This window comes from Petromyzon marinus, unplaced genomic scaffold (genome assembly GCF_048934315.1).
Source record: "Petromyzon marinus isolate PM22_M1 ecotype Great Lakes invasive population unplaced genomic scaffold, UKy_Petmar_22M1.pri1.0 PM_Scaffold_34, whole genome shotgun sequence".
Taxonomy (NCBI): Eukaryota; Metazoa; Chordata; class Hyperoartia; order Petromyzontiformes; family Petromyzontidae; genus Petromyzon; species Petromyzon marinus.
The window spans coordinates 244,266-260,648 of record NW_027423324.1 but is presented as its reverse complement, the minus strand read 5'-3'; the positions used below and the strand labels follow the sequence as shown (position 1 = coordinate 260,648).

At 45.9% G+C, this 16,383-nt stretch overlaps 1 protein-coding gene and 1 pseudogene across 2 annotated transcripts in view; both read right to left on the bottom strand.

The window, feature by feature from the left end:
- The window catches only part of LOC142905284 (uncharacterized), a 48,745-nt gene extending 40,939 nt beyond the window's left edge, over positions 1 to 7,806 (bottom strand). Inside the window, exon 1 of one of the 2 annotated variants that reach the window (XM_076064143.1) lies at positions 7,630 to 7,806. The gene's annotated coding sequence lies outside the window, so the exon portion shown is untranslated. Of the gene's footprint in view, positions 1 to 9; positions 128 to 7,629 lie in introns of those variants that run through there. The other variant, XM_076064145.1, reaches the window with a different exon arrangement.
- A 131-nt stretch (positions 7,807 to 7,937) lies between these two features.
- Positions 7,938 to 13,171, bottom strand: LOC116937423 (interferon-induced very large GTPase 1-like; annotated as a pseudogene).
- Positions 13,172 to 16,383: the final 3,212 nt, after the last annotated feature.

Genomic DNA, 16,383 nt, shown 5'->3' with positions numbered 1-16,383 from the left:
AGTACTCACCTGACAGAGTGGCGTGATGAGGTTTAGTCCCGTGCAGAGTCTCCGGCCTCGCCTAGATTGTCCAGCCGGCCGAGGAGGCTGGGGCTGGGCTGCTACCCGACCCCCCCCCCCCCCCCAGCCACGATCTCCCTGGCCCCTCTGCAGTAATATCTTCGGCCTATAGTGGTAGCGATTTAGTGCGTTTTTTGTGCGCTTCCCATCTATTTATTTATTATAAACGTGCCCGCCCATACCAACTCACGTGCCTTTGGTGGGGGGGATGGCTCATGCCAAGTTGCACACCTTCGGTGGGAGTGAGGGGGACATTTTCTTTCGCGTTAAAAATGCTATAAATGTCCCCCCCACCACGATGCGTGCCGTTATTACTACTATACAGTCGCTAGATGCTACCACTATAGGCCATAGATATTACTGCAGAGCGGCCGGGGAGATTGTGGCTCGGAGTGAGGGGGGGGGGTCAGGGGTAGCAGCCCAGCCTCAGCCTGCCAAGGTGCCACCTCAAAGCAGGTACCACCACAGTAAGCACTGCTGCAGTGAAAGCAGGTACCACCACAGTATGCACTGCTGTAATCATAGCAGGTACCACCACAGTATGCACTGCTGTAATCATAGCAGGTACCACCACAGTATGCACTGCTGTAATCATAGCAGATACCACCACAGTATGCACTGCTGTAATCATAGCAGGTACCACCACAGTATGCACTGCTGTAATCATAGCAGGTACCACCACAGTATGCACTGCTGTAATCATAGCAGGTACCACCACAGTATGCACTGCTGTCATCATAGCAGGTACCACCACAGTCAGTACACACTGCTGTTACGTTTTTAAGAGTTGTTTTGAAATATTTTTAACACCCGGGCAACGCCGGGTACTTCCCGCTAGTAGCTTTGCGGAGCTTCTCCAGACAGCGTCCTCGATCCTTGCCGAGCTGCATCCCCTATCTTCAGCAGCGAAGAAGGGACTGGCGGAGTCGTCGGGATGGAGCGACTCGGCCACCATTTCACAAAAGGTGGGAACGTCGACGGCGCAGCCCGCGCTCACGGCAGCCATTTTATCAGAGCGCAGTGCCCGCCAAGCTCGAAGCGGAGCCGTCCTCGCCGATGGACATCCCGTCTCTCCGCCATCTACTGCCTTCCATTAAATAATTAGTTGCCGCCAGCGTCAACTGGGCGGCGTTTGAGAGGCGATTTCTCACCAATGCCGACTTGGCGGGATGGACGGAGGCGGAGGTGTTGAGAGCGCTGCAGGCCGCCCATGACGATGATGCCTGGGCAGCATTCCTCGCCCTCCCACCGTCTGAAAGATCCACCCTCACGCAGGCATTCGACTAGATGGCGGCTGTTTTTGAGCCCCCGTTGAACACCCGTCAGAAGTTCACTGTAAGACAAAAAGGGCAGGGCGAGTCGGATCTCGCCTACCGTAGCGCGCTTTTGGCGCTAGCAAAGGCCGCGTTCCCTGAGATGGACCATGACGGTCTTGACGCCTCGGTCCTCGAGAAGATGCTGGGAGTCGCGAAAGACCTCCATACTGTGCTTCCCGCCGAGGATGATGAGGTGTCTTCACTCAGGATCACCAGGTGCATCCAGGCGCAGCAAACCCTGCGGCGTGACAGGGTGTTGGTGGCGTTCACCACATCCTCCACAGAGCCGGAGGCCCGTGCAGATGCCAAGCCTGCTCCTGCTCCTGCATGCTCACTACACCGGCGCGGTGGCAACCATCGCGGTGCGGACGATCGGAGGAGGGACGACCGGCGACAGGCGAGGTCTTCATCATCCCAGTCCAGGAGTGGCCAGCTCGTCTGCTACAACTGCAGTTTGCCGGGGCATGTCCAGTCAGGTTCCTCGGCGGCGGCCTCCAGCACGTCCGCTTTCCTACGAATCTCTGCTTCTTAAGGCACTGCACGATTGATCCTCTCACGCGGCGGCTCATGTCGGCCTCGCGTGCTCTGGACATGGAAGACCCGACGGTCTGGCCTACTGCTCTTCGTGAGGAGCCGGTTTCGTCTGGTCGATTATTCATTCCCCTGGGGCCATTCAGGGCTGACAGGCCCAACCCGCCTGGAGGCCCGGATTCGTGGACTTGCTCAAAGACTCGGGTTGCATGATCCCCGCATGTTGCACACTCCCATACCGTCATAGGTTGTTGTGCTCGCGTGAGTCATGGCGAGTATTTGGTTGATCCTGCTCGCCATTGAGCTCACCAGTGTTGTTACACGTTGCGGGTAGGAGATGTTGATTGCGGGGACTCTGCACATCACAGTTGTTGTTGGTTTATTGTTCGGTGTTGCATTTTTTTTCTCTCTGTCTTTAAATTGTACAGGTGGGTTTGGGTATTTATTTGGTTGTTCTGTTATTATTGGAGCACACGTTGCATTATGTTGCGTACATTTGTTCATCAGTTGCTTCATTGAGGGGGAGTTGGCAGCCGGGACGGCTGAGTGCTACGGAGGGGGGGGGGGGGGTGTAGTGACTGGGAATGTCACTGTGTGGTGCCGGGCCTGCAAGGCCACAGCTGGAGTTATATTGTTGTGTGTACACCCTGGCCGTGAGGTGTAGTACCAGCCATAGTGGGGGCGTGGGTGAACGCTGGTTAAGTGCAGTGGCACCATGCACAGCGTGCGGTGCGGGCTCCCGCTGAGAGAGCGATAGTGTCAGCCCGGCTGGGGTTACGTTGGGGGCATGATGCTCTGGCTGACCTGGGAACACGTGACCAGATAATACTGGTGGGGGGCCACTAATGGAGGGGGCCAATGGGTGGTCACATGGTCCGGGTAGAACTTTCGAGAGCCTTCGGGCAAGGGCGAGAGGGATCGAGAAGGTGGGTGGGGTGAGAGGCAGAGACAGCCCCAGCCCGGCCCAATATAAGGGGGTCCCTGAGAGGGGCTCGGGGTTCTTACTGTTGGAGAGACAGGAGATCCACGTCCAGCTTGAAGAAGCCTCCAGCTACGTGGTCCAGGACCCAGCTTGTGGTCCGGACCAGGATTGCGAACCCATCGAGGTGGTTCGCCGTAGCGTGGTTAGTTGGGTGGTCACCACCCTAGAGTATGTTGTGTTGATAGCTTAATAAAAGTGTTGCTCCTTCAGACAACGTCTGCGACTCAGTTGGACTCACTACACATGTACACAACATTTTAAGATGCACAGTTAAGTAACACAATGCGCATCATAGCTGTAACTCTGAAACAGACACCAATCCCCTGAATTCCATGTTCAGGCGAACATTCTGCTACCAAATATCTACGTGCAAACTGCAAAGGAGTGTACACGTTTTCTTGCCAATGACCACAAATTTAATATTAGGAGTGATATTGTCTATTTTGAGTGTCATAGCTCCTTGTAAATATATACGCATTCCCTGCATACTGAAAGTCGGAAAAAATCTAATGACGAAGCCAAACAGCACCAGAATGTTCTTGTAAAGCCGTAGAATATTTTGCTTCCCAGGAATTAACCCAAATCATGTAGCAGAGGGGGGACACGTTAATGGCAGGACAAAGAGGATATAACCCACGCTTGGGCAAGAAGTGACCCCGGAATATTTCTGAGAAAGAAATTTACGGGCGGGGTTTGGCATCAGCGTCTCCAACAGGATGCAGAAGGAAGGGCCAATGGCAAAACACCAGATACCGCTGCCCACAAGAGGGTAAATAAAGTGCAAAGAGACAAGAATGTCCCTTGTCGTTTTAACGACTGTCTTAATTAAGAAACCCTGGTTCCTGGAAAGTTGAAACGTTGAAAATGTCAACCACAACATATGAAAAATCGTAATGAGGATCCAACCAAAACCATCACTTTACCGTACATTGCAGGGGATACCAAAAAGATTTCCAAAATTTTAAACAAACACAAGATCCAGGTTCGTTTCAACACAGTACACAAAATCCGTGATTTAATCCCATCTGTACAGGATGTGATTCCTGACATGCAATACCCTGGTGTCTACAAACTGAGTTCTGGTTGTGGCAGCAGTTAAATTGGGGAAATACAGCGACATGTCTCGGACCGCATTCGTGAACACAAGGCAGATCTGAAACACGGTAGGATCAATACCAATGTCGTTGCCGATCATTGTTTTAACGCTGTGGGCTCACGCAAAATTGATTTATCCAAGATGGAGGTACTCTGCAAACCTACCGGCTACCTTCAGAGATGTGTTCATGAAGCCATCCAGATACATAAACACAGACACAACTTCAACTGAGAGGATGGGTACAAACTGAGCAATCATTGGAAGGACGTTATTAACCAGGTAGTCTTAACTGACTGTAATGTTTTTATCCTACCTACCTATGTCAGCTGTTTATTTCCGACTCTGTGTCTCTCTCTCAATGCCTCTGTCTTAGATATATCATGCTCACATGTCCTTTGCATTGCACTCTCATGTCTTTGGATTGCACTCTCATGCACACATGTCCTTTGAATTTGTGGTACTACATGCCAATCTAATGATCGGATGCATGTTTTTATCAACATCCAATTATCCATATATAATTGCCATGATGTCTGGGTTAAGCATATATATTTTATAATGGATTATGGAAGTTCGGATTGGAGTATTTACCCGAAGGATCATTCACAATAATATAAATAATGCAAAACATACCAATTTTCTACAACCAAAATTTGTATATTTATTAAAAGGATAAAACCAGAGCCATGCCTGACTGCATTTGTCTTAGCAGTGACGATATTTACATACTTCACCAGGTATTTATATTCATTCCAAGTCGACCTAGTGCGGGGGTGGGGAGGCGGCCCTAGACCATGTTCAGATAACTGCCACCTTGTTGATTGTGAATGGGAATTTAGCTCAGAAAACCAGGCTCAATAGGAGAGGGGACAAACAAACACATTAACACCCAGATAGAGACAAAGGCCGTTTCACAATGAAACACACTGGCTAAACACACGCACACAAACACCACATCTCGGGGCTAACTCGTATGAGAAGACAGACATCACAGGGGGCAATTAAGTGGGTCTGTGTTTGCACAAGTCTTGGGATGACTATCTGAGGGAGTATGATAGGGGTTATGACATCAGGTGCCAGGATATCTGCTGATCCAAAACCAGGGACGACGTCAGGCTGTCACAACGGATGCACCACGTGTGCAAGAGGTGGGACGAGATTCGGGCCTTAATGTGTTTTAGAGAATTAATAAAATAAGCTAGAAATTCCTAAAAAACAGCACACAAAATCATACAAACCAGTCCTGCAGAGACTCCGGGATTTGCCCTCGTTACTGGCAGTAGAGTTGAGTTTTTGATTAGGCAGGCTTCCAGGATCGCTGAAAGTGTTATTTTACTTTTTCTTTATATATTTTGATTCACTTGCAGAGTCAAAGACTTAAATAAGTTGTCCTCAGAGGTGTGATCGGTTACGTGGTTGAGTAAAATTGTTGATAAGAGTTGCTGGTGGCAAGGGACCTTGGACAGTAGTCCTCATGCTATTGTTCTGCGAAGGAATGTTCTATAGAATTATTTACTTAGCCAAGATATCAGAGAACTGTCAGCAAAACGCTTGTGGCGGCAAAAAAAACAACTTTCCCACGTGGAAACTTGAGTTATACACCAAAATAGAGTGTGCATCAAATATTATCCAAGCTATAGACTGGAACAGTTTTGTTCATTCTCAATTCAACCTGACATGGTACGAAGTGTAGAGAGGCGAGGAGTGTGAGCAGTCACTTGCAGGCTGCTGCATACCCAGCAGCGTGGCCGCCAGCTCTGTAACGCTACACCTTCTCTACTGCTGTACCACTACACCTTCTCTACTGCTGTACCACTACACCTTCTCTACTGCTGTACCACTACACCTTCTCTACTACTGTACCACTACACCTTCTCTACTGCTGTACCACTACACCTTCTCTACTGCTGTACCACCACACCTTCTCTACTGCTGTACCACTACACCTTCTCTACTGCTGTACCACTACACCTTCTCTACTGCTGTACCACTACACCTTCTATACTGCTGTACCACTACACCTTCTATACTGCTGTACCACTACACGTTCTCTACTGCTGTACTACTACACCTTCTCTACTGCTGTACCACTACACCTTCTCTACTGCTGTACCACTACACCTTCTCTACTGCTGTACCACTACACCTTCTCTACTGCTGTACCACTACACCTTCTCTACTGCTGTACCACTACACCTTCTCTACTGCTGTACCACTACACCTTCTCTACTGCTGTACCACTACACCTTCTCTACTGCTGTACCACTACACCTTCTCTACTGCTGTACCACTACACCTTCTCTACTGCTGTACCACTACACCTTCTGTACTGCTGTACCACTACACCTTATCTACTGCTGTACCACTACACCTTCTCTACTGTTGTACCACTACACCTCTACTGCTGTAACACTACACCTTCTCTACAGTTGTACTACTACACCTTCTCTACTGCTGTAACACTACACCTTCTCTACTGCTGTAACACTACACCTTCTCTACTGTTGTACCACTACACCTTCTCTACTGCTGTAACACTACACCTTCTCTACTGCTGTACCACTACACCTTCTCTACTGCTGTACCACTACACCTTCTCTACTGCTGTACCACTACACCTTCTCTACTGCTGTAACGCTACACCTTCTCTACTGCTGTACCACTACACCTTCTCTACTGCTGTACCACTACACCTTCTCTACTGTTGTCCCACTACACCTTCTCTACTGCTGTACCAGTACACCTTCTCTACTGCTGTACCAAAAACACCTTCTCTACTGCTGTACCATTACACCGTCTCTACTGCTGTACCACTACACCTTCTCCACTGTTGTACCACTACACCTTCTCCACTGTTGTACCACTACACCTTCTCTACTGCTGTACCACTACACCTTCTCTACTGCTGTACCACTACACCTTCTCCACTGCTATGCCACTACACCTTCTCCACTGCTGTACTACTACACGGTCTCTACTGCTGTACCACTACACATTCTCTACTGCTGTACCACTACATCTTCTCCATTGCTGTCCCACTGCACCTTCTCCACAGCAGTATAAAATATATAGTTAAAATGCATATGCACGCATCCTTTATTCAACCCCTGAAATGTGCTTATACCCAAATAAATAACGTGCTGACCCATAACGTGCTGACCCATTACAAGCCAATTTGTAAGGGTTGTCACGTAAACAAGGCAATTCGTCAATAGTACCACACACCGGTGTGTTGGAGAGCCAAGCACAACATTTACAATCCGAGTACAACGTTTCGCCAGTAATTACAACTATCTAATCTGAGTACTCCAACACACCGGTGTGCTGTACTAGTGACGAATTGGCCACGTTTTGTTTCCGTGACAAACCTTACTAGTTAGATGTGTCGGGTGGTGACAAGTTTTAACGACACATTTATATAGATATGCCATCTAACCCCAAAAAACCTCTATTATGGATGATATTGGTCGCGAAAGACTACGTGTTAAAACGTGCTGCCCCATGTCACTCCAACACGTGTCGTGCTAAGAACATGAGACGTAACATTAACCATCACATGCCATGAGCGATCAACTGCTGGATGAAGACTTCCCCGAGCCATAACCATCTCTCACGTATCTGCGACGCGAGAATCCTCCCAGTACCTGCACACGGGATGATTTCATCGCTCCATCTCCTCTCAGACTTATTCTGTTCTTGGTTGCCTCACGTACTTTGGAGTTGTACGGCACTGCAACACTCAAGAGAGCCTCGCATTGCAAAACGCTGCTGCTGCTGTGTAGAGAGGCGTCGAGAAACGACTGACACCTCTCCCTTTCAACGGCCAAACCGGTTCTGTGGGATTTTTCCCCACATTGCTTGAGGGTGTGGGCGAGTGCCGATGGGTTGCGTAAATATTACACTGGTTCTAGATTTGAAGCTTTCTTGACTGCAAGGATCCATACTCTTTGGTTTTATTCGGTAAAGTCACGTAGGTAAAAAATAAAACAACAAAAATCACGACGTTTCGGCCACAACACAAGTAGCCTTCTTCAGGTGAAGGAACAGAACTGTCGGGACGACAGAGCTTCAATGAACACTGCTAAGATTCGTGGCGTCTTTTTAAGCTGGGTGAGAGAAGTGAGGCACTTTGACAAAGGAGTTTACATATCAAACAGGAGAATTTAGCATTGAAATAGCTGAGGGATTAGCTTGTGACTGGTCACAGAAATAGCTATGTTAAAGTAAAAGTTTACACATCCACAGAGGCACCTAGTACATGGACGCCAAAGGGGCTGTGCTACCCAACTATCATACAGTAAACCGATGTAAAAAACTAAGTCTAAATTACATCAATATAATAAATGTACTCAATATCTTCTTCAATAAGCTGAGCTATTAACAGCAACTGGGTATACACTTCGATGGTGTGAAAAGGGAATTTTAAGAGCTGCGAAAATTTGGGGTACCACTACTTGAAAAAAAATATATACTGTACCATTGAAAATTAGTTTACTGTTTGGTTCGATTTAGAATATCTTTCCAATGGTTGCTTAATTTGAAACCATCTTCTCGGTTGAAATTGTGTCTGTGTTTGTAAATCTGAATTGCCTCGTGAACAAATCTCTGATAAAAACCCGTGGGTTTTCAAAGAACCTTGGTATCGGAGAAAATGATATCGTGATCACCCACAGCGTTGTAACAGTTGTAGCGCCGTGAATTCACTCGGACGACAACCGTCCCTTTTTTCGCCGTCACTTTTATTCCATAATTCCGTACACACAGTAATTCTCTCCGTGCTCCGCCAACTCGGACACTCCGATTTACTTCAGCATCGTCCGTGCATCCCCTTCCACACACAGTGTTTCTTCGCCGATCTCTTCACACACAGTGTCTTCCCTTCCACACACAGTGGTTCGTCTTCTATCTCTTCCACACACAGTGGTTCGTCTTCTATCTCCTCACACACAGTATCGCCGCTATCTCTTCACACGCAGTGACTTCCATCTATTCACACACAGTGACTCTATCTCCGCTAACGCTGACTCTCCCTATCGCTATTTACTGTCTTTGGGGTCCGGCTCTCTATCTATTCTTCCATAACATTTCCAGCTGTCTTCTTCGTATCTCTTCACCTCTCGCCAACAACTGCCCAGCAACGACTCTCCAGCAACAACTCCCCAGCAGCAACTCTCCAACAGCAACTCCCCTCGGTTCAAACCACCTCGCGTTTATCCCCTCTCGCATTAGCCTGAATTAATTGCCACGTGGCTCGCTGGCCGTTTCCCGCCAGCCCGCATCTGTCCCCTTCATCAGACATTCAGACGCCACCACTTAACGCTAACAGCCTCTCGACCAATCACAGCCCTCGTGCCACGACTCCCTTAATTACTTGGGTTTGTTTACGCCACTCGCGACTCGACCACCTGTTCGACCTCGTGTGACCCGTTCTCCTTGTCTGTCTGTATGTACTGTAAATGGCCAATTCCTATGCGCATTATCTACTCCACTACACAGTGATCAGCTACGGCAGAATAATTCGTTCTGCCGTGTTTCAAATCTGATTTGTGCTCGCGAATTCGGTTAGAGACATGTCCCTTAGTCTCCCCGATATAGCAATCGCCGCAGGTACAATTCAATTTGTAAACCCCCGGGTACTGTAAGTCAGGAATGACATCCTTCACGGATGGGATCAGATCACGAATATTGTGTACTGTATTGAACCGGACCTATTTCAATGCTAAATTATCCTGCTCTGATACGTAAACTCTTTTGTCAAGACGTTTCATGCCTCTCAACGAGCTTAAAAGACACTCATTATATAGTTTATTGTATACCCATTTGCTTTGTGATTAATAGCCCAGCTTATTGAAGAATATATTAAGTACATTTATTATATTGATGTAATATAGACTTAGTTTTTTTCATATCGGTTTACTTTATGATAGTTGGTAGTTGGAAGCCTTTAGCGTCCATATACTAAATGCCTCTGTTGATAGGTAAACTTTTACTTTAACATAGCTCATTCTGTCACAAGCTAATCCCTCAGCTATTTCAATGCTAAATTCTCCTACTTTGATACTTAAACTCCTTTGTCAAGACATTTCATGCCTCTCACCGAGCTTAAAAGACACTCATTATATAGTGTATTGTATACCCAGTTGCTTTGTGATTAATAGCCCAGCTTATTGAAGAATATATTAAGTACATTTATTATATTATGTAATATAGACTTAGTTCTTTTCACATCGGTTTACTGTATGAAAGTTGGGTGGTTGGAGGCCTTTAGCGTCCATATACTAAATGCCTCTGTTGATAGATAAACTCTGACTTTATCATAGCTATTTCTGTCACAAGATAATCCCTCAGCTATTTCAATGCTAAATTCTCCTGCTTTGATACTTAAACTCCTTTGTCAACAGGTTTCACGCCTCTCACCGAGCTTAAAAAGACGCTACGCATCTTACCAACGTTCATTGGAGCACTGTCGTCCCTACAGTTCTGTTCTTTCACCTGATGAAGGCTACTTGTGTTGTGGCCGAAACGTCGTGTTTATTTTATCGTCTCATTTTATTTTATTATTATATTCTCATTCTACGTGACTTTACTGAAAGAACCAAAGAAGATGAATCCTTGCAGTCACGAAAGCTTTAAATCGAAATTTACATCTGTCCTGTTATTAGTAATATTATATCCTATTCTCCTCTTGAATAAGATGACTCCTAAGGCTCCAAGTCCATTTCCTATACATGTCTTCAAGTTTGCTGTAAACTGCAATCTCGTGGGAGTTATTGAAGCTAAACACAAAGTCTTCTGAAAGCAATGCATTCCACAAATCTTGGATACGATTTTTCAATTCTGATATTTTTAAAACCTGATTTTTTGTCTTTATGATGCTGTCTTTAAGTTTTTTTTTACATGTTGAAAGTAGCTTGGATTTGACGGAGCCATTGGAGGATCGTCTTCTCAAAAGTGAGAAAAGAAATGGATCTGAGAGTTAACGTCGAACCCAATCACCTCGTTAAATGATATAGTTTTGTACTGCTCCTGTTCTGCAGCCGTGCGAGTCATCTCGTCTAACGTATCCTGGAAGAGTCTCCTTCCATCCATGACATTTTATTTTACAGTCACATCCCCGACGTTTTGATGGACAAACACACAGCTTGGTGACAACTTCAACTGCTTCATTTTCAGAAATGCCTGCACAGCGATCTGTATTATGTTGTGCATCTCAGAGGGATTATCTCCAAAAGTAATGATCACAGTCATGTTTGCAAGGCCGATCACAAATGCAGCCAGTTCATTGTCAAGAGTGTGTGTCGCATTTCATAGCTCTGGGGCACAGAGCCCTTCTGTGTCGACTATCAACACAAAGTCATATCCCAGCTCATTGCTGAACTCTTCGTCCACCTTCACCAACTGCATGTGGACCCCTCGGGTGCATCTCCCAGCACCCACAGGGAACTGGAGACCGAACATTGCATTCAGCAGCGTGGACTTGCCACTGCTCTGTATGCCCAGTATGGAGAGGACAAATAGTTTTTTGTTCCCAATTTTTTCAATAACTTCATCCAAAACTGAGCAATTCCAAGTGAGGGGGACATGTGAGGCATCATCGTCCATGAGTTCAAGAGGGAACCCAGAGAGCATCAAATCTGCTGCGATGCCTGGTAAAGCAGCCGAGGGCTTGTCAGCTGTGCGCGGTGTCTGTGACGCTTCATAGATCTGCCCAACTTCCCTGAAAAGGTGATGGATTCCAAAAGAGGATGCCTCACGTTTTTCTGATATTCGTTCCAGCTCTGCTTGTTGTATAGACAGTAACCTACTGCCAATAACTGTTCTCCTGGACTCAAGTATTCCTTTCGGAGCCTGGTGATACTCCTGATGAAGTTGTGATATGCTACCTGCAGACAGGTTATCTAAATAGATTTGTAGCCAATGCAGTGAGTATTGTTTTACTGAGTCTGCATGATGCCCCATATTATCAATGAACGATCTCATTAATTTATTGAGAGGAGATGCTTTGTGAAGCTGGGCTTCCCGTATTGATTGTTTTTCAATTGCAATGTTGTCCCTGTACTCTTCCACGCTTTGGTCCCCCTCTACTCTCAAGCGAGCGAATTATTTGTCTTTCTTGCACCACTCGTGCCACAATTTACCTTGAAGAGGCAGAAAAGTCTCCTTCATGGAAGACAATGGCTTGTCCTTCAGAAGACTCAATAAGACGCCTGCCATAGACTTGCCTTGTTTACATTGTTCATCATCTTCATCAACACTGAAGCCGCACTGTCTAGCGATGTCTGAGCAATCATTAATTGTAACCGTTTGTTTTGAAGTGGCCAACATATATTTGAGAGTTGACTTCAATTCATCCATTAGTTCAGCCTCATTTCTATTCTTGACACCAATTTTTACCTTTGTTTTATAATGTCCACCCAAGATTCGTTATTTGTCAGCCCAAAGGCAAAGTAAAGGCTTTGGAGAATTTAGACAATCTACCAAAATGCTTTTAGCTTCATCATTGTTATCATAATCTGACATTAATATCACGTTGACAGTGGATATCTCGAGGAGAAACTGCACCTGCTTTTTGTGCTCGCTCGCATCTCCATGGAGATTTGTGAACGCTATGCAGTCATTAAAGACGTCATCATCCCTCCCACCTGGACAGTACCAGGCGATCTCTGTGACTCCTTCCATTAGGAGACCATTCTTGCTGCTGCCTCTGCAGTGTCTATGAAAGAAAACTTCATTCTTTTGCTTTCCAAGCAGAGAGTTCAGCATCTGAGATTTCGATGCGGGTGATTCACCAAACCTAATGAATGACACTAGAGGAGTGTCAGCGTTAACAATCGCACAGAGGTTGGTTTGCTGTATCTCAGTAGATGCAGCACGGGATTTCCAGCTCTTTTTAATCTGTCGGAATGCCCATAGAGGGAATTCTATTTCTGAGCTACAAGGATTTGGAACTAAAAGCGGCAGTGCAAACTGGCAAAACGAGAGTTTGGTGTAAATGTACTGCCTCACAAAATTGTCTCCACAATGAAAAATTGCCATTTGCAAATCCATTGGGTGAACATGGCTTCGAGTTTCTGTCGTAGACCAATCTTGACTATTCACAAAACCATCATGGTTAAAAAACTTTTCATAATTAGAGTTTTCATTCTGCATGGTTTCATTGTTTTCATTTTCACCCAGAACACTAACATACCGTGCTTCGGAGTCAAACATCATCATTTTCCGCAAATAATGAAGAACAAGTTCTTCCTCTGTGATTGGGGCTTCTTTAAGTATTTCTGACTTAACAACACACATATGCTTTGTGTGCATTTTTTTGGGGTAGTATTCTTGAAGCCCCAGTATTTTACACAGATTCATAAACATTTTCATCCCCTCTGTTTCACTCTCAACCTTCGATGTCTGCGAAGGAGCCAATGTGATAGTCAGTGTCCCAGCAACAAGAGATTTCAAAGTTTCCTCGAGTCGGTTCCAGTCAATGGGGCCTCCATCATAGACCAGCACCACGTTTGATACTTCGGTGCAGATGTTTGCATCCAAATAGGATTTCATGAACGTCAGATGTTCCTCTTTTTCCAGGGGGGTCCGTGAATTAGACTGTACTCCTGTAGTCAAACCGTTCAAGAGGACGTACGCCTGAGCCTTGAGAGCACTTTGAGATTTGAGAGCTGAGTACTCGCTGTGTGCCGCGTCCACTTGGTGCTGAAGGCAGTTAACGTCTTCATAGTCGAGGAGGCGATCGAACGATCTCTCCTTTGTACGGAACCCTGAAGCAGCAGCACATGAAATGAACAGGAGCTCCTCCTCCATCCGCTCCATTTCTCGGAAGCACCGGCAAAGGGAATTGAGGGAAAATGTGATTTCATTGGTTCCCTTCACCTTTGCTTCATTCAGTGCAGTTTCAAAAGAAGTCGGTGCATCCATCGCTTCTTTTAATTGTTTCTGTAAATGTCTTGCCAAGGGCATTTAGCTCAGCATCAAGAACCCTGACTGTATCAGACCCATACACCCACTGCGTTATCGAGGAGCGCTTGGGGAAGTTCTCCACTGCATAGATGTTGGGTTCCAATAGGTACCGCATTTTTATTTTTATCCAATCGGTTTCGTCACAAGAAGAGTGCTTGTATGCCGATACAATCCGCGTCAAGAATTCCTGAAGGGCTGGGTGTGAGAGACACGTGTCAATCCAGCTCCTGTTAGTTTTTGTGCATTCATACAACTTCTGTTTTAGATCCGCCAGCATTTCCAGATGAGTGTCATTGTCAGATTCTTTCCACTGCTTCGCATCTTCCATTATCGATTGCGCTTTGACATTTATGTCAACCAATTCATCCTCTGGATAATTATGTACTTCTTTTTTTGTTAAAATGGTGTAAGCTTTTTGAAGATCACTGGCCAACTTCAGGACATCTTTAAAATCGCATTTATGATTGGACCGGATGATGTCCCATACTGGTATAAACCTGATTCCTCGGTCGATGAGAGACCATGTCCTATTGTTGACAACAATGGCAGATTCCCACTGAGGGAGATTATGTACATCAGGATTACCCCCTGTTGTGGTTACAGTCATCTGTATCACATCGGTGAGCACCGGGCTGTAATGTCCAGAATCACTTGGAGCTGGCTCAGTTGTCATTGCAGTACCTGTGTCAGTCATTATACTACTGCCGCAGTCGGCACCAATGTTTGGTTCGAATAACTCAGACAAGAGCAGTTTTATTTCATCTTGCTGATGTAAACTGAAACCTTTAGCTGATGCCTTCCTCCAAAAAATTCCTCCAAATTGGAGAGGACCCTCGTTTGCGTGAGAGCCAAAATTGTGGAAGAATTTGCAGCTCATGCTGGAAAACACGTTGCTTTTAAAATCTTCCTTTGTATTTTCCAACGTATTCTCAATCATTTGTAGCTCCTTCAGGGCTGCTTCAGACAACCTGAGTTGTGCCATATGAAGATTACCTGAGGCTAGGGGCAGGTACGTAAACTCTGTCCTGGAAAGATAGGAATGATCAGTCTGAGTATTTTGCATTTCCTTAAGATTCATTGATTTGACTTGCATTAAGGCTGGTTTTCTACTCAAGGACGAGACGCATCCTTTCTCGGAGACAGTGCTGCTGAAGCCCATGACTTCCATGGTCTTCCTGAACATGGATTCATCATTGAAAGAAATAAACTCGTGTTGTTTTGTCTCTGACCTGCCGACCAGACCCACGAGCCGGAATGTTTGTGGGCTCGTCAAGAGTTTTCCTCTCTTTTCTAATGCATCCTCTAACTTTCCACTCATATAAACCCCCTCTAGAGCAAGACCCCCTGATGCGTTTTGTAAAATCTCTGTATCTGACAAACAATGTGTTGAAACAGATGGACATATTTCTTGGGCAGGCTCGTGAATTCTCTCAGACACGACAGAAGGCAACAGATTATCAATTTGTATATGTGGAGCCAAGCTCATTGCCTTTTTAGCACTGACAACACCATCAGCAGCAACAATGCCAAGCATTTTATAAAATGCTCGCTTTTCCCACTCTTTACGGAAATGTGAGTCCAGTTCTCTGCTGTCCTGCTGGTCGAGGTGAAGCAGGGCCTGTGCATTAGAAATGAGCAGAACCTCACGCAGTTTCTGTTTCCAGTAAACTGTGTCAAGACCCACATCTCTGAGCTTTTGTGCAAGTTCATCGTCAGCCTGGCTTCTGCATTCCTCTTCGTCCTCTCCAGACATCGCCTAGGGAAAGGCACGTTATTACAATTACAATGTTTTACAACAAAAACTTTAAAATAGTTTTTTTCAAAAAAAATAAGAAACTCGTCAGAGAAGTGCGTTCTAAAAACATAAATGCTAAGTGCATGCACATCATGGCAAGGGTACACAGTTGCTGTACCTCTCGTTGCCCAGGAACCAGATAAATAACATTGTGAGCACATACTCTTTGGTTCTATTGGGTAAAGTCACGTAGGTGAAAATAAAATAACAAAAAATCACGACGTTTCGGCCACAACACAAGCGGCCTTCATCAGGTGAAGGGACGAGACTGTCTGGAGGACAGCGCTGGAGTGGAAGCTTTAAATCTAGAATTGTGAGCACAATGAGCCATCGATCAGCCTCCCATATGTACATTCCTGTGGTACAGCGATGGAAAGCGTGTACACTGTACGACGTACAACTGTCTTTGACCATTAAGTATGTATGTGTAATGAGTCCACCGGATGAAAGTTGAGATGAAACACTCCTCTTTATTTTCAACATCAGCTCACGCTGCGTGTGACCACTCAACTCAAAATCCCAACAGGAAGCGCCCCAATCGCCCTGCCTCTTTCAGTGACGTCACCACTCCCCTGCTGGGCGTTTCTCTCACACTCCGCCTTCTCTCTCTTTTCGTTCGTGACGTCATTTTAACAGTAAC